Genomic DNA, 24,734 nt, shown 5'->3' with positions numbered 1-24,734 from the left:
CACACCTCAAACATGCCAAAACATACAAAAAAGTCTCTTGGAGCCATATCTCAAACCCAACAGGAAGTCGGATATTTTTGACTTCCCGCGGCGAAAAAGTGGCGTTTTTGCCATTTCCAGGCGTTGTATTTTAACGAACTCCTCCTAGGGATTTTATCCGATCGACACCAAAATTGGGTTTTGTCATCTTAAAGCCTTGGCGATGTTAAATTGCGAAGCTTTAGAGTTTTCGTCGATGGCCGTGTCTGTGGCGGCCTCGCAAAGTTTGACGATTCGCCACAAAACAGGAAGTCGTTATAACTCAGACATGCATTATCCGATCTGCCTCAAAACTCACACGTTTAATAACAGTCCTGACCTGAACACGTTTACATGCCAATATCCAGATACAGTTACAGCACCACCTGCTGGCCACAGGAAATGACATGTTTTAGAGAGTAACAAACTCCTCCCACAAATTTTATCGTATCAGCACCAAAATTGGGTAGTGTTATCTAAAAGCTCTAGTGATGATATATTGTGAAGATCTAGAGTTTTCGGAGAGGGGCGTGTCCATGGCGGCATGACAAACCTCAATGCTTCGCCATTGACCAGGAAGGCTTCATAACTCAACCCCACAATGTCTGATCAGCCTGAAACTTCACATGGTTGGTAAAAGTCTTCTCCTGAACACATCCACATAACAATATTGAAGTGGGCGTGGCAAATCAACTCGACAGCGCCACCTAAAAAAATTAATTGGATGAGCCCCTGATATACGAATCACGCACATGCACGAAAATTGGCACACACCTCAAACATGCCAAAACATACGAAAAAGTCTCTTGGTGCCATATCTCAAACTCAACAGGAAGTCGGATATTTTTAACTTCCTGCTGAAAAAAAGTGGCGTTTCTGCCATTTCCAGACGTTGTATTTTAACGAACTCCTCCTAGGGATTTTATCCGATCAACACCAAAATTTGGTTTTGTCATCTAAAGGCCTTGGCGATGTTAAATTGCGAAGCTTTAGAGTTTTCGCAGAGGGTTGTGTCCGTGGTGGCATGACAAACCTCAACGCTTTGCCATTGACCAGGAAGTCCTTATAACTCAACCACACAATGTCCGATCTGCCTGAAGCTTCACATGGTTGATAAAAGTCCTCTTCTGAACACATCCACATAACAATATTGAGTCAGTCATAGCGCCACCTGCTGGCAACCAGAAGTTTGGCTGATAACTCAGCCACACAATGTCTGACCTGCCTGAAAATTCACATGGTTGAATAAAATCCTCTCCTGAAGACATCTACAAGCCAATATCCAGTCACAGTCATAGCGCCACCTGCTGACAATAGGAAGTTACTTATAACTCAGGCAAGCAATGTTCGATCTGCCTGAAAAATTACATGGTTGATAAAATTTATCTCCTAAAGACCTCTACATGCCAATATTGACACACAGTCCAAGCGCAACCTGCTGACAGGAGGAAGTTTGGCATAAATCTGTGATTTTCTCAGGTTCTTTATATATATCGCCATAAATTAATATTGTTCGATGTTCTCAGTCATCCTGAGGCCACTGGGCGGCGGTGAGCCCGGGTGCGAGGTCCCTATCATCGCTGCTTGCAGCTTTAATTAGGGACCGAGCACCGAAACGGTGCGTAGGCCCTATTGGAATTGCTCCGTTTATTAGGGACCGAGCACCAAACGGTGCAAGGCCCTATTGGAATTGCTCCGTTTATTAGGGACCGAGCACCGAAACGGTGCGTAGGCCCTATTGGAATTGCTCCGTTTTTTATTAGGGACCGAGCACCGAAACGGTGCGTAGGCCCTATTGGAATTGCTCCGTTTTTTATTATTATTATTATTATTATTCCGCCCCCTATCGGGGCACTTTTGAGGGTCTAAACATGCCCGAAAACTCATGAAAATTTGCACACACACCAAACGCGGTGTAAATAGCAGGTTGATATGGGTCTCGGAAGTGGGCGTGGCAAAATGACTCGACAGCGCCACCTAGAAAAATTAAACGGACGAGCCCCCGATACACGAATCACGCACATGCACGAAAATTGGCACACACCTCAAACATGCCAAACCACACGAAAAAGTCTCTTGGAGCCATATCTCAAACCCAACAGCAAGTCGGATATTTTTAACTTCCTGCGGCGAAAAAGTGGCGTTTTTGCCATTTCCAGGCGTTGTATTTTAACGAACTCCTCCTAGGGATTTTATCCGATTGACACCAAAATTGGGTTTTGTCATCTAAAGGCCTTGGCGATGTTAAATTGCGAAGCTTTTGAGTTTTCGTCGATGGGCGTGTCCGTGGCGCCCTCGCAAACTTTGATGATTCGCCACAAAACAGGAAGTCGTTATAACTCAGGCATGCATTATCAGATCTGCCTCAAAATTCACACGTTTGATAAGCATCCTGACCTGAACACGTTTACATGCCAATATCCAGATATAGTTATAGCGCCACCTGCTGGCCACAGGAAATGACATGATTTACGGAGTAATAAACTCCTCCCACAAATTTTTTCGTATCAGCACCAAAATAGGGTGGTGTTATCTGAAAGCTCTAGCGATGATATATTGTGAAGATCTAGAGTTTTGGCAGAGGGGCGTGTGCGTGGCGGTATGACAAACCTCAACGCTTCGCCATGGAACAGGAAGTCCTTATAACTCAACCACACAATGTCCGATCTGCCTGAAACTTCACATGGTTGATAAACGTCATCTCTTGAACACATCCACATAACAATATTGAAGTGGGCGTGGCAAAATGACTCGACAGCGCCACCTAGAAAAATTAAACGGACGAGCCCCCGAGCTACGAATCACGCACATGCACGAAAATTGGCACACACCTTAAACATGCCAAAACATACGAAAAAGTCTCTTGGAGCCATATCTCAAACCTAACAGGAAGTCAGATATTATTAACTTCCTGCGGCGAAAAAGTGGCATTTTTGCCATTTCCAGGCGTTGTATTTTAACGAACTCCTCCTAGGGATTTTATCCGATCGACACCAAAATTGGGTTTTATCATCTAAAGGCCTTAGCGATGTTAAATTGCGAAGCTTTAGAGTTTTCATCGATGGGCGTGTCCGTGGCGGCCTCGCAAACTTTGACGATTCGCCACAAAAGAGGAAGTCGTTATAACTCAGGCATTCATTATCTGATCTGCCTCAAAATTTACACGCTTGATAAGCGTCCTGACCTGAACACGTTTACTTGCCAATATCCAGATATAGTTATAGCGCCACCTGCTGGCCACAGGAAATGACATGATTTACGGAGTTATAAACTCCTCCCACAAATTTTATCGTATCAACACTAAAATTGAGTGGTGTCCTCTGAAAGCTCTAGTGATGATATATTGTGAAGATCTAGAGTTTTCGCAGAGGGGCGTGTCCGTGGCGGTATGACAAACCTCAACACTTCGCCATGGAACAGGAAGTCCTTATAACTCGACCATACAATGTCCGATCTGCCTGAAACTTCACATGGTTGATAAATGTCATCTCTTGAACACATCCACATAACAATATTGAAGTGGGCGTGGCAAATTGACTCGACAGCGCCACCTAGAAAAATTAAACGGACGAGCCCCCGATCTACAAATCACGCACATGCACAAAAATTGGCACACACCTCAAACATGGCAAAACATACGAAAAAGTCTCTTGGAGCCATATCTCAAACCCAACAGGAAGTCGGATATTTTTAACTTCCTGTGGCGAAAAAGTGGCGTTTTTGCCATTTTCAGGCGTTGTATTTTAACAAACTCCTCCTAGGGATTTTATCTGATAAACACCAAAATTAGGTTTTGTCATCTTAAAGCCGTGGCGATGTTAAATTGCGAAGCTTTAGAATTTTCATCGATGGGCGTGTCCATGGCGGCCTCGCAAACTTTGATTCGCCACAAAACAGGAAGTCTTTATAACTCTGGCATGCAATATTCGATCTGCCTCAAAATTCACACATTTAATAACAGTCCTGACCTGATCAGGTTTACGTGCCAATATCCAGTTACAGTTATAGCGCCACCTGCTGGCCACAGGAAATAACATGTTTCACACTGTAACAAACTCCTCCCACAAACTTTCCCGTATCAGCACCAAAATAGAGTGGTGTCATCTGAAAGCTCTAGCGATGATATATATTGTGAAGATCTAGAGTTTTTGCAGAGGGGCGTGTCTGTGGTGGCATGACAAACCTCAACGCTACGCCATGGAACAGGAAGTCCTTATAACCCAACCACACAATGTCTAATCCGCCTGAAACTTCATATGATTGATAAAAGTCCTCTCCTGAACACATCATTATAACAATATTGAGTCAGTCATAGCGCCACCTGCTGGCAGAAGGTAGTTTGGCTTGTAACTCGGCCACACAATGTCCGATCTGCCTGAAACTTCACATGGTTGATGAAAGTCCTCTTTTGAGCACAACTACATAATAATATTGAGTCATAGTCATAGCTCCACCTGCTGGCAGAAGGAATTTTGGCTTGTAACTCGGCCACACAATGTCATATCTGCCTGAAATGTCACATTGTTGATGAAAGTCCTCTCCTAAACACATCTACATAATAATATTAAGTCTTTCAAAGCGACACCTGCTGGCAGAATGTAGTTTGTCTTATAACACAATCTCCACACAATCTCTGATCTGCCTGAAACTTCACATGGTTGATAAAAGTCCGCTCCTGAACACATCCACATAACATTATTGAGTCAGTCATAAAGCCACCTGCTGGCAGAAGGTAGTTTGGCTTATAACTCAGCCACACAATGTCCCATGTGCCTAAAACTTCACATGGTTGATTAAATTCCTCTCCTGTAGACATCTACATGCCAATCTTGAGTCACAGTTATAGCGCCACCTGCTGACAGGAGGAAGTTTGTCATAAATCTGTGATTTTCTTAGTTTTTTTTAAATATATTGGCTTAAATTATTATTGTTCGCTGTTCTCTGTCATCGTAAGGTCACCGGGCGGCGGTGAGCCCGGGTGCGAGGTCCCTATCATCGCTGCTTGCAGCTTTAATTAGGGACCGAGCACCGAACGGTGCAAGGCCCTATTGGAATTGCTCCGTTTATTATTATTCTTCTTCTTCTTCTTCCGCGGAATGAATCGCGGTTTTGAGGGGCTAAACATGCCCGAAAACTCACGAAACTTTGCACACGCCTCGGAAGTGGTGAAAATTTACGTTTGTTATGGGCTTCGGAAGTGGGCGTGGCAAAATGACTCGACAGCGCCACCTAGAAAAATTAAACGGACGTGCCCCCGATCCACGAATCACACACACGCACGAAAATTGGCACACACCTCAAACACACCAAAACATACGAAAAAGTCTCTTGGAGCCATATCTCAAACCCAACAGGAAGTCGGATATTTTTCACTTCCTGCGGCGAAAAAGTGGCATTTTTGCCATTTCCAGGCGTTGTATTTTAACGAACTCCTCCTAGGGATTTTATCCGATCGACGCCAAAATTAAGTTTTGTCATCTAAAGGCCTTGGCGATGTTAAATTGCGAAGCTTTAGAGTTTTCGTCGATGGGCGTGTCCGTGGCTGCCTCACAAACTTTGACGATTCGCCACAAAACAGGAAGTCATTATAACTCAGGCATGCATTATCCGATCTGCCTCAAAATTCACACGCTTGATAAGAGTCCTGACCTGAACACGTTTACATGCCAATATCCAGAGACAGTTATAGCGCCACCTGCTGGCCACAGGAAATGACATGATTTACACTGTACCAAACTAACTCCCACAAATTTTATCGTATCAGCACCAAATTTGAGTGGTGTTATCTGAAAGCTCTAGCAATATTATATTGTGAAGATCTAGAGTTTTCGCAGAGGGGCGTGTCCGTGGCGGTATGACAAACCTCAACGCTTCGCCATGGAACAGGAAGTCCTTATAACTCAACCACACAATGTCCGATCTGCCTGAAACTTCACATGGTTGATAAACGTCATCTCTTGAACACATCCACATAACAATATTGAAGTGGGCGTGGCAAAATGACTCGACAGCGCCACCTAGAAAAATTAAACGGACGAGCCCCCGAGCTACGAATCACGCACATGCACGAAAATTGGCACACACCTTAAACATGCCAAAACATAAGAAAAAGTCTCTTGGAGCCATATCTCAAACCTAACAGGAAGTCTGATATTTTTAACTTCCTGTGGCGAAAAAGTGGCATTTTTGCCATTTCCAGGCGTTGTATTTTAACGAACTCCTCCTAGGGATTTTATCCGATCGACACCAAAATTGGGTTTTATCATCTAAAGGCCTTGGCGATGTTAAATTGCGAAGCTTTAGAGTTTTTGTCGATGGGCGTGTCCGTGGCGGCCTCGCAAACTTTGATGATTCGCCACAAAACAGGAAGTCGTTATAACTCAGGCATGCATTATCCGATCTGCCTCAAAATTCACACATTTAATAACAGTCCTGACCTGAACAGGTTTACGTGCCGATATCCAGTTACAGTTATAGCGCCACCTGCTGGCCACAGGAAATGACATGTTTGACACTATAACAAACTCCTACCACAAACTTTCCCGTATCAGCACCAAAATAGAGTGGTGTCATCTGAAAGCTCTAGCGATGATATATTGTGAAGATCTCGAGTTTTTGCAGAGGGGCGTGTCTGTGGTGGCATGACAAACCTCAACGCTTCGCCATGGAAGAGGAAGTCCTTATAACTCTACCACACAATGTCCGATCTGCCTGAAACTTCACATGGTTGATAAAAGTTCTCTACTGAACACATCTACATAACAATATTGAGTCAGTAATAGCGCCATCTGCTGGCAGAAGGTAGTTTGGCTTGTAACTCGGCCACACAATGTCCGATCTGTCTAAAATGTCACATGGTTGATGAAAGTCCTCTCCTGAGCACATCTACATAATAATATTGAGTTTTTAATAGCGCCACCTGCTGGCAGAATGTAAATTGTCTTATAACACAATCTCCACACAATCTCTGATCTGCCTGAAACTTCACATGTTTGATAAAAGTCCACTCCTGAACACATCCCCATAACAATATTGAGTCAGTCATAACGCCACCTGCTGGCAAAAGGTTGTTTGGCTTATAACTCAGCCACAAAATGTCCCATGTGCCTGAAACTTTACATGGTTGATTAAATTCCTCTCCTGAAGACATCTACATGCCAATCTTGAGTCACAGGTATAGCGCCACCTGCTGACAGGAGGAAGTTTGGCATAAATCTGTATTTTTCTTAGTTTTTTATATATATATCGGCTTATATTATTATTGTTCGCTGTTCTCTGTCATCGTAAGGTCACCGGGCGGCGGTGAGCCCGGGTGCGAGGTCCCTATCAACGCTGCTTGCAGCTTTAATTATTATTATTATTATTATTATTATTCCGCCCCCTATCGGGGCACTTTTGAGGGTCTAAACATGCCCAAAAACTCATGAAAATTTGCACACACACCAAACGCGGTGTAAATAGCAGGTTGATATGGGTCTCGGAAGTGGGCGTGGCAAAATGACTCGACAGCGCCACCTAGAAAAATTAAACGGACGAGCCCCCGATACACGAATCACGCACATGCACGAAAATTGGCACACACCTCAAACATGCCAAACCATACGAAAAAGTCTCTTGGAGCCATATCTCAAACCCAACAGGAAGTCAGATATTTTTAATTTCCTGCGGCGAAAAAGTGGCGTTTTTGCCATTTCCAGGCGTTGTATTTTAACGAACTCCTCCTAGGGATTTTATTCGATCGACACCAAAATTGGGTTTTGTCATCTAAAGGCCTTGGCGATGTTAAATTGCGAAGCTTTAGAGTTTTCGTCGATGGGCGTGTCCGTGGCGCCCTCGCAAACTTTGATGATTCGCCACAAAACAGGAAGTCGTTATAACTCAGGCATGCATTATCAGATCTGCCTCAAAATTCACACGCTTGATAAGCGTCCTGACCTGAACACGTTTATATGCCAATATCCAGATAAAGTTATAGCGCCACCTGCTGGCCACAGGAAATGACATGATTTAAGGAGTAATAAACTCCTCCCACAAATTTGATCGTATCAGCACCAAAATTGGGTGGTGTTATCTGAAAGCTCTAGCGATGATATATTGTGAAGATCTAGAGTTTTCGCAGAGGGGTGTGTCTGTGGCGGTATGACAAACCTCAACGCTTCGCCATGGAACAGGAAGTCCTTATAACTCAACCACACAATGTCCGACCTGCCTGAAACTTCACATGGTTGATAAACGTCATCTCTTGAACACATCCACATAACAATATTGAAGTGGGCATGGCAAAATGACTCGACAGCGCCACCTAGAAAAATTAAACGGACGAGCCCCCGAGCTACGAATCACGCACATGCACGAAAATTGGCACACACCTTAAACATGCCAAAACATACGAAAAAGTCTCTTGGAGCCATATCTCAAACCTAACAGGAAGTCAGATATTATTAACTTCCTGCGGCGAAAAAGTGGCATTTTTACCATTTCCAGCCGTTGTATTTTAACGAACTCCTCCTAGGGATTTTATCCGATCGACACCAAAATTGGGTTTTATCATCTAAAGGCCTTGGCGATGTTAAATTGCGAAGCTTTAGAGTTTTTGTCGATGGGCGTGTCTGTGGCGGCCTCGCAAACTTTGATGATTCGCCACAACAGGAAGTCGTTATAACTCAGGCATGCATTATCAGATCTGCCTCAAAATTCACACATTTAATAATAGTCCTGACCTGAACAGGTTTACGTGCCGATATCCAGTTACAGTTATAGCGCCACCTGCTGGCCACAGGAAATGACATGTTTGACACTATAACAAACTCCTACCACAAACTTTCCCGTATCAGCACCAAAATAGAGTGGTGTCATCTGAAAGCTCTATCGGAGATATATTGTGAAGATCTAGAGTTTTTGCAGAGGGGCGTGTCTGTGGTGGCATGACAAACCTCAACGCTTCGCCATAGAACAGGAAGTCCTTATAACTCTACCACACAATGTCCGATCTGCCTGAAACTTCACATGATTGATAAAAGTCCTCTCCTGAACACATCTACATAACAATATTGAGTCATTAATAGCGCCATCTGCTGGCAGAAGGTAGTTTGGCTTGTAACTCGGCCACACAATGTCCGATCTGCCTGAAACTTCACATGGTTGATGAAAGTCCTCCCCTGAGCACATCTACATAATAAATCTTCATATTAATATTGAGTCATAGTCATAGCGCCACCTGCTGGCAGAAGGTAGTTTGGCTTATAACTCAGCCACAAAATGTCCCATATGCCTGAAACTTCACATGGTTGATTAAATTCCTCTCCTGAAGACATCTACATGCCAATCTTGAGTCACAGGTATAGCGCCACCTGCTGACAGGAGGAAGTTTGGCATAAATCTGTATTTTTCTTAGGTTTTTTATATATATATCGGCTTGTATTATTATTGTTCGCTGTTCTCTGTCATCGTAAGGTCACCGGGCGGCGGTGAGCCCGGGTGCGAGGTCCCTATCATCGCTGCTTGCAGCTTTAATTATTATTATTATTATTATTATTATTATTCTTCTCTCCAATGAATCGCGATTTAGAGGGGCTAAACATGCCCGAAAACTCACGCAACTTTGCACAGGCCTCAGAAGTGGCGAAAATTTACGTTTGTTATGGGCTTCGGAAGTGGGCGTGGCAAAATGACTCGACAGCGCCACCTAGAAAAATTAAACGGACGAGCCCCCGATCCACGAATCACGCACACGCACGAAAATTGGCACACACCTCAAACACACCAAAACAGACGAAAAAGTCTCTTGGAGCCATATCTCAAACCCAACAGGAAGTCGGATATTTTTGACTTCCTGCGGTGAAAAAGTGGCGTTTTTGCCATTTCCAGGCGTTGTATTTTAACGAACTCCTCCTAGGGATTTTATCCGATCGTCACCAGAATTGGGTTTTATCATCTAAAGGCCTTGGCGATGTTAAATTGCGAAGCTTTAGAGTTTTCGTCGATGGGCGTGTCCGTGGCGGCCTCGCAAACTTTGACGACTCGCCACAAAACAGGAAGTCGTTATAACTCAGACATGCATTATCCGATCTGCCTTAAAATTCACACATTTGATAAGAGTCCTGACCTAAACACGCTTACATGCTCATATCCAGTTACAGTTATAGCGCCACCAACTGGCCACAGGAAATTACATGATTTACAGAGTAACAAACTCCTCCCACAAATTTTATTGTATCAGCACCAAAATTGGGTGGTGTTATCTGAAAGCTCTAGCGATGATATATTGTTAAGATCTAGAGTTTTCGCAGAGGGGCGTGTCTGTGGCGGCATGACAAACCTCAACGCTTCGCCATGGAACAGGAAGGCTTTATAACTCAACCACACAATGTCCGATCTATCTGAAACTTCACATGGTTGATAAAAGTCCTCTCCTGAACACATCCACATAACAATATTGAAGTGGGCGTGGCAAATAGACTCGACAGCGCCACCTACAAAAATTAAACGGACGAGCCCCTGATCCACGAATCACGCACATGCACGAAAATTGGCACACACCTCAAACACGCCAAAACATACGAAAAAGTCTCTTGGAGCCATATCTCAAACCCAACAGGAAGTCGGATATTTTTAACTTCCTGTGGCAAAAAAGTGGCGTTTTTGCCATTTCTAGGCGTTGTATTTTAACGAACTCCTCCTAGGGATTTTATCTGATTGACACCAAAATTGGGTTTTGTCATTTTAAAGCCTTGGTGATGTTAAATTGCGAAGCTTTAGAGTTTTCATCGATGGGCGTGTCCGTGGCGGCCTCGCAAACTTTGATGATTCACCACAAAAAAGGAAGTCTTTATAACTCAGGGATGCATTATTCAATCTGCCTCAAAATTCACACATTTAATAACAGTCCTGACCCGATCAGGTTTACGTGCCGATATCCAGTTACAGTTATAGCGCCACCTGCTGGCCACAGGAAATGACATGTTTGACACTGTAACAAACTCCTCCCACAAACTTTCCCGTATCAGCACCAAAATAGAGTGGTGTCATCTGTAAGCTCTAGCGATGATATTTTGTAAAGATCTAGAGTTTTTGCAGAAGGGCGTGTCTGTGGTGGCATGACAAACCTCAACGCTTCGCCATGGAACAGGAATTTCTTATAACTCAACCACACAATGTCTGATCTGCCTGAAACTTCACATGATTGATAAAAGTCCTCTCCTGAACACATCCACATAACAATATTGAGTCAGTCATAGCGCCACCTGCTGGCAGAAGGTAGTTTGGCTCATAACTCAGCCACACAATGTCCGATCTGCCTGAAACTTCACATGGTTGATAAAAGTCTTCTCCTGAACACATCTACATAACAATATTGAGTCAGTCATTGCGCCACCTGCTGGCAGAAGGTAGTTTGGCTTATATTTCAGCCACACAATGTCTGATCTGCCTGAAACTTCACATGGTTGATTAAATTCCATTACTAAAGGCATCTACATGCCAATCTTAAGTCACAGTTAGAGCGCCACCTGCTGGCAGATGGTAGTTTGCATTATATCTCAACCACACAAAGTCCGATCTGCCTGAAACTTCACATGGTTGATAAAAGTCCTCTCCTGAACACATCTACATAACAATAATAAGTCTGGCATAGCGCCATCTGCTGGCAGAAGGAAGTTTGCCTTATAACTCAGCCACACAATGTCTGACCTGCCTGAAAATTCACATGGTTGATAAGATTCCTCTCCTGAAGACATGTACATGCCAATCTTGAGTCACATTTATAGCGCCACCTGCTGACAGGAGGAAGTTTGGCATAAATCAGTGATTTTCCCAGGTTCTTTATTTATATTGGCTTAAATTATTGTTGTTCACTCTTCTCTGTCATCTTGAGGCCACTGGGCGGCGGTGAGCCCGGGTGCGAGGTCCCTATCATCGCTGCTTGCAGCTTTAATTATTATTATTCTTCCGACTTCTTCCGCGGAATGAATCGCAGTTTTGAGGGGCTAAACATGCCCGAAAACTCACGAAACTTTGCACACACCTCAGAAGTGGCGAAAATTTACGTTTGTTATGGGTCTCGGAAGTGGGCGTGGCAAAATAACTCGACAGCGCCACCTAGAAAAATTAAATCGACGAGCCCCCGATCCACGAATCACGCACATGCACGAAAATTGGCACACACCTCAAACACACCAAAACATACGAAAAAGTCTCTTGGAGCCATATCTCAAACCCAACAGGAAGTTGGATATTTTTGACTTCCTGCGGCGAAAAAGTGGCATTTTTGCCATTTCCAGGCGTTGTATTTTAACGAACTCCTCCTAGGGATTTTATCCGATCGACACCAAAATTGGGTTTTGTCATCTAAAGGCCTTGGCGATGTTAAATTGCGAAGCTTTAGAGTTTTCGTCGATGGGCGTGTCCGTGGCGGCCTCGCAAACTTTGACGATTCGCCACAAAACAGGAAGTCACTATAACTCAGGCATGCATTATCCGATCTGCCTCAAAATTCACACGTTTGATAAGAGTCCTCACCTGAACACGTTTACATGCTGATATCCAGATACAGTTATAGCGCCACCTGCTGGCCACAGGAAATGACATGTTTTACACTGTAACGAACTCCTCTCACAAATTTTATCGTATCAGCACCAAATTTGAGTGGTGTCATCTGAAAGCTTTAGCGATGATATATTGTGAAGATCTAGAGTTTTTGCAGAGGGGCGTGTCCGTGGCGGCATGACAAACCTCAACGCTTCGCCATGGAACAAAAAGTCCTTATACCTCAACCACACAATGTCCGATCTGCCTGAAACTTCACAGGGTTGATAAAAGTCCTCTCCTGAACACATATACGTGCCAATATTGAGTCAGTTATAGCGCCACCTAGTGACAGAAGGTAGTTTTGCTTATAACTCAGCCACACAATATCCGATCTGCCTGAAACTTCACATGGTTGATAAAAGTCTTCTCCTGAACACATCTACATAACAATATTGAGTCAGTCATTGCGCCACCTGCTGGCAGAAGGTAGTTTGGCTTATATTTCAGCCAAACAATGTCTGATTTGCCTGAAACTTCACATGGTTGATTAAATTCCATTACTAAAGGCATCTACATGCCAATCTTAAGTCACAGTTACAGCGCCACCTGCTGGCAGATGGTAGTTTGCATTATAACTCAACCACACAAAGTCCGATCTGCCTGAAACTTCACATGGTTGATAAAAGTCCTCTCCTGAACACATCCACATAACAATAATAAGTCTGGCATAGTGCCATCTGGTGGCAGAAGGAAGTTTGCCTTATAACTCAGCCACACAATGTCTGACCTGCCTGAAAACTCACATGGTTGATAAGATTCCTCTCCTGAAGACATCTACATGCCAATCTTAAGTCACAGTTATAGCGCCACCTGCTGACAGGAGGAAGTTTGGCATAAATCTGTGATTTTCCCAGGTTCTTTATTTATATTGGCTTAAATTATTGTTGTTCACTCTTCTCTGTCATCTTGAGGCCACTGGGTGGCGGTGAGCCCGGGTGCGAGGTCCCTATCATCGCTGCTTGCAGCTTTAATTATTATTATTATTATTCCGCCCCCTATCGGGGCACTTTTGAGGGTCTAAACATGCCCGAAAACTCATGAAAATTTGCACACACACCAAACCCGTTGTAAATAGCAGGTTGATATGGGTCTCGGAAGTGGGCGTGGCAAAATGACTCGACAGCGCCACCTAGAAAAATTAAACGGACGAGCCCCTGATGCACGAATCACGCACATGCACGAAAATTGGCACACACCTCAAACACGCCAAAACATACGAAAAAGTCTCTTGGAGTCATATCTCAAACCCAACAGGAAGTCGGATATTTTTGACTTCCTGCGGCGAAAAAGTGGCGTTTTTGCCATTTCCAGGCGTTGTATTTTAACGAACTCCTCCTAGGGATTTTATCCGATCGACACCAAAATTGGGTTTTGTCATCTAAAGGCCTTGGCGATGTTAAATTGCGAAGCTTTAGAGTTTTCGTTGATGGGCGTGTCCATGGCGGCCTCGCAAACTTTGATGATTCGCCACAAAACAGGAAGTCGTTATAACTCAGGCATGCATTATCCGATCTGCCTCAAAATTCACACGTTTGATAAGAGTCCTGACCTGAACACGTTTACGTGCCGATATTCAGATACAGTTATAGCGCCACCTGCTGGCCACAGGAAATGACATGTTTTACATCGTAACAATCTCCTCCCACAAATTTTTTCGTATCAGCACCAAATTTGGGTTGTGTTATCTGAAAGCCCTAGCGATGATATATTGTGAAGATCTAGAGTTTTCGAAGAGGGGCTTGTCCGTGGCGGCATGACAAACCTCAACGCTTCGCCATGGAACAGGAAGTCCTTATAACTCAAGCACACAATGTCCGATCTGCCTGAAACTTCACATGGTTGATAAAAGTCCTCTCCTGAACACATCCTCATAACAATAATGAAGTGGGCGTGGCAAAATGACTCGACAGCGCCACCTATAAAAATTAAACGGACGAGCCCCTGATCTACGAATTACGCACATGCACGAAAAATGGCACACACCTCAAACACGCCAAAACATACGAAAAAGTCTCTTGGAGCCATATCTCAAACCCAACAGGAAGTCAGATATTTTTAACTTCCTGCGGCAAATAAGTGGCATTTTTGCCATTTCCAGGCTTTGTATCTTAACGAACTCCTTCTAGGGATTTTATCCGATCAACACCAAAATTGGGTTTTGTCATCTAAAGGCCTTGGCGATGTTAAATTGCGATGCTTTAGAGGTTTTGTCGATGGGCGTGTCCGTGGCGGCCTCGCAAACTTTAATGATTCGCCACAAAACCGGAAGTCATTATAACTCAAATATGCATTATCAGATCTCCCTCAAAATCCACATGTTTAATATAAGTCCAGACCAGAACAAGTTTACATGCCGATATCCAGATACAGTTATAGCGCCACCTGCTGGCCACAGAAAATGTCATGATTTACAAAGTAATAAACTCATCCCACAAATTTTTTCATATCAGCACCAAATTTGGTTAGTTTTGTATCTGACAGCTCAAGCGATGATATATTGTGAAGATCTAGAGTTTTCGCAGAGGGGCGTGTATGTGGTGGCATGACAAACCTCAACGCTTCGCCATGAAAAAGGAAGTCCTTATAACTCAACCACACAATGTCTGATCTGCCTGAAACTTCACATGGTTGATTAAATTCCTCTCCTGAAGACATCTAAATGCCAATATTGAGTCAGTCATAGCGCCACCTAGTGACAGAAGGTAGTTTTGCTTATAACTCAGCCACACAATGTCCAATCAGTCTGAAACTTCACAGGGTTGATAAAATTATTCTCCTGAAGACATCTACATGCCAATATTGAGTCAGTTATAGCACCACCTGCTGGCAGAGCGTAGTTTGGCTTATAACTCAGCCACACAATGTCCGATCTGCCTGAAACTTCACATGGTTGATAAAAGTCCTCTCCTGAACACATCTACATAACAATATTGAGTCAGTTATAGCACCACCTGCTGGCAGAGCGTAGTTTGGCTTATAACTCAGCCACACAATGTCAGAACTGCTTGAAACTTCACATGGTTGATAAAATTATTCTCCTGAAGACATCTACATGACAATACTGAGTCACAGTCATAGCGCCACCTGCTGACAGGAGGAAGTTTGGCATAAATCTGTGGATTTCTCAGGTTTTTTATATATATCGGCTTAAATTGTTATGGTTCACTGTTCTCTGTCATCCTGAGGCCACCGGGCGCCGGTGAGCCCGGGTGCGAGGTCCCTATCATCGCTGCTTGCAGCTTTAATTATTATTATTATTATTATTATTATTATTCCGCCCCCTATCGGGGCACTTATGAGGGTCTAAACATGCCCGAAAACTCATGAAAATTTGCACACACACCAAACGCGGTGTAAATAGCAGGTTGATATGGGTCTCGGAAGTGGGCGTGGCAAAATGACTCAACAGCGCCACCTAGAAAAATTAAACAGACGAGCCCCCGATACACGAATCACGTACATGCACGAAAATTGGCACACACCTCAAACATGCCAAACCATACGAAAAAGTCTCTTGGAGCCATATCTCAAACCCAACAGGAAGTCGGATATTTTTAACTTCCTGCGGCGAAAAAGTGGCATTTTTGCCATTTCCAGGCGTTGTATTTTAACGAACTCCTCCTAGGGATTTTATCAGATCGACACCAAAATTGGGTTTTGTCATCTAAAGGCCTTGGCGATGTTAAATTGCGAAGCTTTAGAGTTTTCGTCGATGGGCGTGTCCGTGGCGGCCTTGCAAACTTTGACGATTCGCCACAAAACAGGAAGTCGGTATAACTCAGGCATGCATTATCCGATCTGCCTCAAATTGCACACATTTGATAAGAGTCCTGACCTAAACACGTTTACATGCCGATATCTAGATACAGATATAGCGCCACCTGCTGGCCACAGGAAATGACATGTTTTACAGTGTAACAAACTCCTCCCACAAATTTTATAGTATCAGCACCAAATTTGGGTGGTGTTATCTGAAAGCTCTAGCGATGATATATTGTGAAGATCTAGAGTTTTGGCAGAGGGGCGTGTCTTTGGTGGCATGACAAACCTCAACGCTTCGCCATGGAACAGGAAGTCCTTATAACACAACCACACAAAGTCCGATCTGCCTGAAACTTCACAAGGTTGATAAAAGTCCTCTCCTGAACACATCCCCATAACAATAATGAAGTGGGTGTGGCAATATGACTCGACAGCGCCACCTAGAAAAATTATATGGACGAGCCCCCGATCTACGAACCACACACATGCACGAAAATTGGCACACACCTCAAACACGCCAAAACATACAAAAAAGTCTCTTGGAGCCATATCTCAAACCCAACAGGAAGTTGAATATTTTTAACTTCCTGCGGCGAATAAGTGGCATTTTTGCCATTTCCAGGCTTTGTATTTTAACGAACTCCTCCTAGGGATTTTATCCGAACAACACCAAAATTGGGCTTTGTCATCTAAAGGCCTTGGCGATGTTAAATTGCGAAGATTAAGAGTTTTTGTCGATGGGCGTGTCTGTGGCGGCCTCGCAAACTTTGACGATTCGCCACAAAACAGGAAGTCGTTATAACTCAGGCATGCTTTATCCTACCTGCCTCAAAATTCACACGTTTGATAAGAGTCCTGACCTGAACACTTTAACATGCCGATATCCAGGAAAAGCTATAGCGCCACCTGCTGGCCGCAGGAAATTACATGTTTTACACTGTCACGAACTTCTCTCACAAATTTTATAGTATCAGCACCAAATTTGGGTGGTGTCATCTGAAAGCTCTAGCGATGATATATTGTGAAAATCTAGAGTTTTTGCAGAGGGGCGTGTCCGTTGTGGCATGACAAACCTCAACGCTTCGCCATGGAACAGGAAGTCCTTATAACTCAACCACACAATGTCTGATCTGCCTGAAACTCCACATGGTTGATAAAAGTCCTCTCCTGAACACATATACATGCAATATTAGTCAGTCATAGCGCCACCTAGTGACGGAAGGAATTTTGGCTTATAACTCAACCACACAATGTCCGATCAGCGTGAAACTTAACATAGTGGATAAAAGTCCTCTCCTGAACACATCCACATAACAATATTGAGTCTGGCATAGTGCCACCTGCTGGCGGAAGGTAGTTTTGCTACCAACTCAGCCCCAAAATGTCTAATCTGCCTAAAACTTCACATGATTGATTAAAATCCTCTTCTAAAGACATCAACATACCAACATTAAGACAATCAAAGCGCCACCTGCTGGCAACAGGAAGTTTGACTTATAACTCAGCCAAACAACGTCCGACCTGCCTGAAAATTCACATGGTTGATGAAATTCCTCTCCTGAAGACATCTACATACCAATCTTGAGTCACAGTCATAGCGCCACCTGCTGACAGGAGGAAGTTTGGCATAAATCTGTGATTTTCTTGGCTTCTTTATATATATGGGCTTAAAATATTATTGTTCGCTGTTCTCTGTCATCCTGAGGCTACCGGGCGGCGGTGAGCACGGGTGCGAGGTCCCTATCATCGCTGCTTGCAGCTTTAATTATTATTATTATTATTATTCCGCCCCCTATCGGGGCACTTTTGAGGGTCTAAACATGCCCGAAAACTCATGAAAATTTGCACACACACCAAACCCGGTGTAAATAGCAGGTTGATATGGGTCTCGGAAGTGGGCGTGGCAAAATGACTCGACAGCGCCACCTAGAAAAATTAAACGGACGAGCCCCCAATCCACGAATCACACACATGCACGAAAATTGGCACACACCTCAAACACGCCAAAACATACGAAAAAGTCTCTTGGAGCCATATCTCAAACCCAACAGGAAGTCGGATATTTTTGACTTCCTGCGGCGAAAAAGTGGCGTTTTTGCCATTTCCAAGCGTTGTATTTTAACGAACTCCACCCAGGGATTTTATCCGATCGACACCAAAATTGGGTTTTGTCATCTAAAGGCCTTGGCGATGGTAAATTGCGAAGCTTTAGAGTTTTCGTCGATGGGCGTGTCCGTGGCGGCCTCGCAAACTTTGACAATTCGCCACAAAACAGGAAGTCGTTATAACTCAGGCATGCATTATCCGATCTGCCTCAAAATTCACACGCTTGATAAGAGTCCTGACCTGAACACGTTTACATGCCAATATCCAGATACAGTTATAGCGTCACCTGCTGGCCACAGGAAATGACATGTTTTACACTGTAACAAACTCCTCCCACAAATTTTATGGTATCAGCACCAAAATTGAGTGGTGTCATCTGAAAGCTCTATCGGTGATATATTGTGAAGATCTAGAGTTTTTGCAGAGGGGCGTGTCCGTGGCGGCATGACAAACCTCAACGCTTCGCCATGGAACAGGAAGTCCTTAAACCTCAACCACACAATGTCAGATCTGCCTGAAACTTCACATGGTTGATAAAAGTCCTCCCCTGAACACATCCACATAACAATATTGAAGTGGGCGTGGCAAAATGACTCGACAGCGCCACCTAGAAAAATTAAACGGACGAGCCCCTGATCTACGAATCACGCACATGCGCGAAAATTGGCACACACCTCAAACACGCCAAAACATACGAAAAAGTCTCTTGGAGCCATATCTCAAACCCAACAGGAAGTCGGATATTTTTAACTTCCTGCGGCGAAAAAGTGGCATTTTTGCATTTTCCAGGCGTTGTATCTTAACGAACTCCTCCTAGGGATTTTATGCTATCGACACCAAAATTGGGTTTTGTCAACTAAAGGCCTTGGCGATGTTAAATTGCGGAGCTTGATAGTTTTTGTCGATGGGCGTGTCCGTGGCGGCCCCGCAAACTTTGACAATTCGCCACAAAACAGGAAGTCGTTATAACTCAGGGATGCATTATCAGATCTGCCTCAATTCACACATTTAATAACAGTCCTGACCTGATCAGGTTTACGTGCCGATATCCAGTTACAGTTATAGCGCCACCTGCTGGCCACAGGAAATGACATGTTTGACACTATAACAAACTCCTACCACAAACTTTCCCGTATCAGCACCAAAATAGAGTGGTGTCATCTGAAAGCTCTAGCGATGATATATCGTGAAGATCTAGAGTTTTCACCGAGGGGCGTGTCTGTGGTGGCATGACAAACCTCAACGCTTCGCCATGGAACAGGAAGTCCTTATAACTCTACCACACAATGTCCGATCTGCCTGAAACTTCACATGATTGATAAAAGTCCTCTCCTGAACACATCTACATAACAATATTAAGTCAGTCATAGCGCCACCTGCTGGCAGAGGGTAGTTTGGCTTGTAACTCGGCCACACAATGTCCGATCTGCCTGAAACTTCACATGGTTGAAGAAAGTCCTCTCCTGAGCACAACCACATGATAATATTGAGTCAAAGTCATAGCGCCACCTGCTGGCAGAAGGAAGTTTGGCTTGTAAGTCGGCCACACAATGTCAGATCTGCCTAAAATGTCACATGGTTGATGAAAGTCCTCTCCTGAGCACATCTACATAATAATATTGAGTCTTTAATAGTGCCACCTGCTGGCAGAATGTAGTTTGTCTTATAACACAATCTCCACACAATCTCTTATCTGCCTGAAACTTCACATGGTTGATAAAAGTCCACTCCTGAAGACATCCACATAACAATATTGAGTCAGTCATAACGCCACCTGCTGGCAGAAGGTAGTTTGGCTTATAACTCAGCCACACAATGTCCCATGTGCCTGAAACTTCACATGGTTGATTAAATTCCTCTGCTGAAGACATCTACATGCCAATGTTGAGTCACAGTTATAGCGCCACCTGCTGACAGGAGGAAGTTTTGCATAAATCTGTGATTTTCTTAGTTTTTTTTTTAAATATATTGGCTTATATTATTATTGTTCGCTGTTCTCTGTCATCGTAAGGTCACCGGGCGGCGGTGAGCCCGGGTGCGAGGTCCCTATCATCGCTGCTTGCAGCTTTAATTAGGGACCGAGCACCGAAACGGTGCGTAGGCCCTATTGGAATTGCTCTGTTTATTAGGGACCGAGCACCGAAACGGTGCGTAGGCCCTATTGGAATTGCTCCGTTTTTTATTATTATTATTATTATTATTATTATTCCGCCCCCAACCGGGGCACTTTTGAGGGTCTAAACATGCCCGTAAACTCACGAAAATTTGCACACACACCAAACGCGGTGTAAATGGCTGGGTTTTAGGGGTTTCGGAAGTGGGCGTGGCAAAATGACTCGACAGCGCCACCTAAAAAATTTAAAAGGACGAGCCCCCGATCCACGAATCACGTACATGCAAGAAAATTGGCACACACCTCAAACATGCCAAAACATACGAAAAAGTCTCTTGGAGCCATATCTCAAACCCAACAGGAAGTCGGATATTTTGTACTTCCTGCGGCGAAAAAGTGGCAATTTTGCCATTTTCAGGTGTTGTATTTTAACGAACTCCTCCTAGGGATTTTATCCGATCGACACCAAAATTGGGTTTTGTCATCTAAAGGCCTTGGCGATGTTAAATTGCGAAGCTTTAGAGTTTTCGTCGATGGGCGTGTCCTTGGCGGCCTCGCAAAATTTGACGATTCGCCACAAAACAGGAAGTTGTTATAACTCAGGCATGCATTATCCGATCTGCCTCAAAATTCACACGTTTAATAACATTCCTGACCTGAACACGTTTACATGCCAATATCCAGATACAGTTATAGCGCCACCTGCTGGCCACAGGAAATGACATGTTTTACAGTGTAACAAACTCCTCCCACAATTTTTTTCGTATCAGCACCAAATTTGAGCGGTGTTATCTGAAAGCTCTAGCGATGATATATTGTGAAGATCTAGAGTTTTCGCAGAGGGGCGTGTCCGTGGCGGTATGACAAACCTCAACGCTTCGCCATGGAACAGGAAGTCCTCATAACTCAACCAAACAAAGTCTGATCTGCCTGAAACTTCACATGGTTAATAAAATTCCTCTCCTGAACACATACTTATAACAATATTGAAGTGGGCGTGGCAAAATGACTCGACAGCGCCACCTATAAAAGTTTAACGGACGAGCCCCCGATCTACGAATCACGCACATGCACGAAAATTGGCACACACCTCAAACATGCCAAAACATACAAAAAAGTCTCTTGGAGCGGAATCTCAAACCCAACAGGAAGTCGGATATTTTTGACTTACTGCGGCGAATAAGTGGCATTTTTGCCATTTCCAGGCGTTGTATTTTAACGAACTCCTCCTAGGGATTTTATCTGATCGACAGCAAAATTGGGTTTTGTCATCTAAAGGCCTTGGTGATGTTAAATTGCGAAGCTTTAGAGTTTTTGTCGATGGGCGTGTCCGTGGCGGCCTCGCAAACTTTGATGATTCGCCTTAAAACAGGAAGTCGTTATAACTCAAGCATGCATTATCCATTCTGCCTCAAAAATCACATGTTTAATAAGAGTCCTGACCTGAACACGTTTACATGCCTATATCCAGATACAGTTATAGAGCCACCTGCTGGCCACAGGAAATGTCATGATTTACAGAGTAATAAACTCCTCCCACAAATTTTTTCATATCAGCTCCAAATTTGGTTGGTTGTTATCTGAAAACTCAAGCGATGATATATTGTGAAGATCTAGAGTTTTCGGAGAGGGGCTTGTTTGTGGTGGCATGAAAAACCTCAACGCTTCGCCATGAAACAGGAAGTCCTTATAACTCAATCAAACAATGTCTGATCTGCCTGAAACTTCACATGGTTGATTAAATTCCTCTCCTGAACACATCCAGATAACAATATTGAGTCACAGTCATAGCGCCACCTGCTGGCAGATGGTAGTTTAGCTTATAACTCAGCCACACAATGTATGACCTGCCTGAAACTTCACATGGTTGATAAAATTCCTCTCCTGAACACATCTACATGCCAATCTTAAGTCATAATCATAGCGCCACCTGCTGACAGGAGGAAGTTTGGCTTAAATTTGTGATTTTCCCAGGTTCTTTATATATATCGGCTTAGATTAATATTGTTCGCTGTTCTCTGTCATCCTGAGGCCACCGGGCGGTGGTGAGCCCGGGTGCGAGGTCCCTATCATCGCTGCTTGCAGCTTTAATTATTATTCTTCTTCTTCTTCTTCTTCTTCTTCCGCGGAATGAATCGCGGTTTTGAGGGGCTAAACATGCCCGAAAACTCACGAAACTTTGCACACGCCTCAGAAGTGGCGAAAATTTACGTTTGTTATGGGCTTCGAAAGTGGGCGTGGCAAAATGACTCGACAGCGCCACCTAGAAAAATTAAACGGACGAGCCCCCGATATACGAATCACGCACATGCACGAAAATTGGCACACACCTCAAACACGCCAAAACATACGAAAAAGTCTCTTGGAGCCATATCTCAAACCCAACAGGAAGTCGGATATTTTTAACTTCCTGCGGCGAAAAAGTGGCGTTTTTGCCATTTCCAGAGGTTGTATTTTAACGAACTCCTCCTAGGGATTTTATCCGATCAACACCAAAATTGGGTTTTGTCATCTAAAGGCCTTGGCGATGTTAAATTGCGAAGCTTTAGAGTTTTCATCGATGGGCGTGTCCGTGGCGGCCTCGCAAACTTTGACGATTCGCCACAAAAGAGGAAGTCATTATAACTCAGGCATGCATTACCCGATCTGCCTCAAAATCCACTCGCTTGATAAGCGTCCTGACCTGAACACGTTTACATGCCAATATCCAGATACAGTTACAGCGCCACCTGCTGGCCACAGGAAATGACATGATTTACGGACTAACAAACTCCTCCCACAAATTTTATCGTATCAGCACCAAAATTGAGTGGTGTCATCTGAAAGCTGTAGCGATGATATATTGTAGAGATCTAGAGTTTTCACAGAGGGGTGTGTCCGTGGCGGTATGACAAACCTCAACGCTTCGCCATGGAACAGGAAGTCCTTATAACTCAACTACACAATGTCCGATCTGCCTGAAACTTCACATGGTTGATAAACGTCATCTCTTGAACACATCCACATAACAATATTGAAGTGGGCGTGGCAAAATGACTCGACAGCGCCACCTAGAAAAATTAAACGGACGAGCCCCCGATCTACAAATTACGCACATGCACAAAAATTGGCACACACCTCAAACATGGCAAAACATACGAAAAAGTCTCTTGGAGCCATATCTCAAACCCAACAGGAAGTCGGATATTTTTAACTTCCTATGGCGAAAAAGTGGCGCTTTTGCCATTTTCAGGTGTTGTATTTTAACGAACTCCTCCTAGGGATTTTATCTGATAAACACCAAAATTGGGTTTTGTCATCTTAAAGCCTTGGTGATGTTAAATTGCGAAGCTTTAGAGTTTTCATCGATGGGCGTGTCCGTGGCGGCCTCGCAAACTTTGATGATTCGCCACAAAACAGGAAGTCTTTATAACTTTGGCATGCAATATTCGATCTGCCTCAAAATTCACACATTTAATAACAGTCCCGACCTGAACAGGTTTACGTGCCGATATCCAGTTACAGTTATAGCGCCACCTGCTGGCCACAGGAAATGACATGTTTGACACTGTAACAAACTCCTTCCACAAGCTTTCCCGTATCAGCACCAAAATAGAGTGGTGTCATCTGAAAGCTCTAGTGATGATATATTGTAAAGATCTAGAGTTTTTGCAGAGGGGCGTGTCTGTGGTGGCATGACAAACCTCAACGCTTCGCCATGGAACAGGAATTTCTTATAACTCAACCACACAATGTCCGATCTGCCTGAAACTTCACATGATTGATAAAAGTCCTCTCCTGAACACATCCACATAACAATATTGAGTTAGTCATAGCGCCACCTGCTGGCAGAAGGTAGTTTGGCTTGTAACTCGGCCACACAATGTCCGATCTGCCTGAAACTTCACATGGTTGATGAAAGTCCTCTCTTGAGCACATCTACATGATAATATTGAGTCAGAGTCATAGCGCCACCTGCTGGCAGAAGGAATTTTGGCTTGTAACTCGGCCACACAATGTCAGATCTGCCTAAAATTTCACATGGTTGATGAAAGTCCTCTCCTAAACACATCTACATAATAATATTGAGTCTTTCATAGCGCCACCTGCTGGCAGAATGTAGTTTGTCTTTAAACACAATCTCCACACAATCTCTGATCTGCCTGAAACT

At 43.9% G+C, this 24,734-nt stretch overlaps 1 protein-coding gene across 2 annotated transcripts in view; it reads right to left on the bottom strand.

The window, feature by feature from the left end:
- Positions 1–24,734, bottom strand: part of rnls (renalase, FAD-dependent amine oxidase) — a 184,622-nt gene that overhangs the window by 51,249 nt on the left and 108,639 nt on the right.

The sequence above is a fragment of the Danio rerio genome, chromosome 12 (genome assembly GCF_052040795.2).
Source record: "Danio rerio strain M-AB ecotype USA chromosome 12, GRCz13ab, whole genome shotgun sequence".
Taxonomy (NCBI): Eukaryota; Metazoa; Chordata; class Actinopteri; order Cypriniformes; family Danionidae; genus Danio; species Danio rerio.
This window is presented reverse-complemented; position numbering and strand designations above follow the sequence as displayed.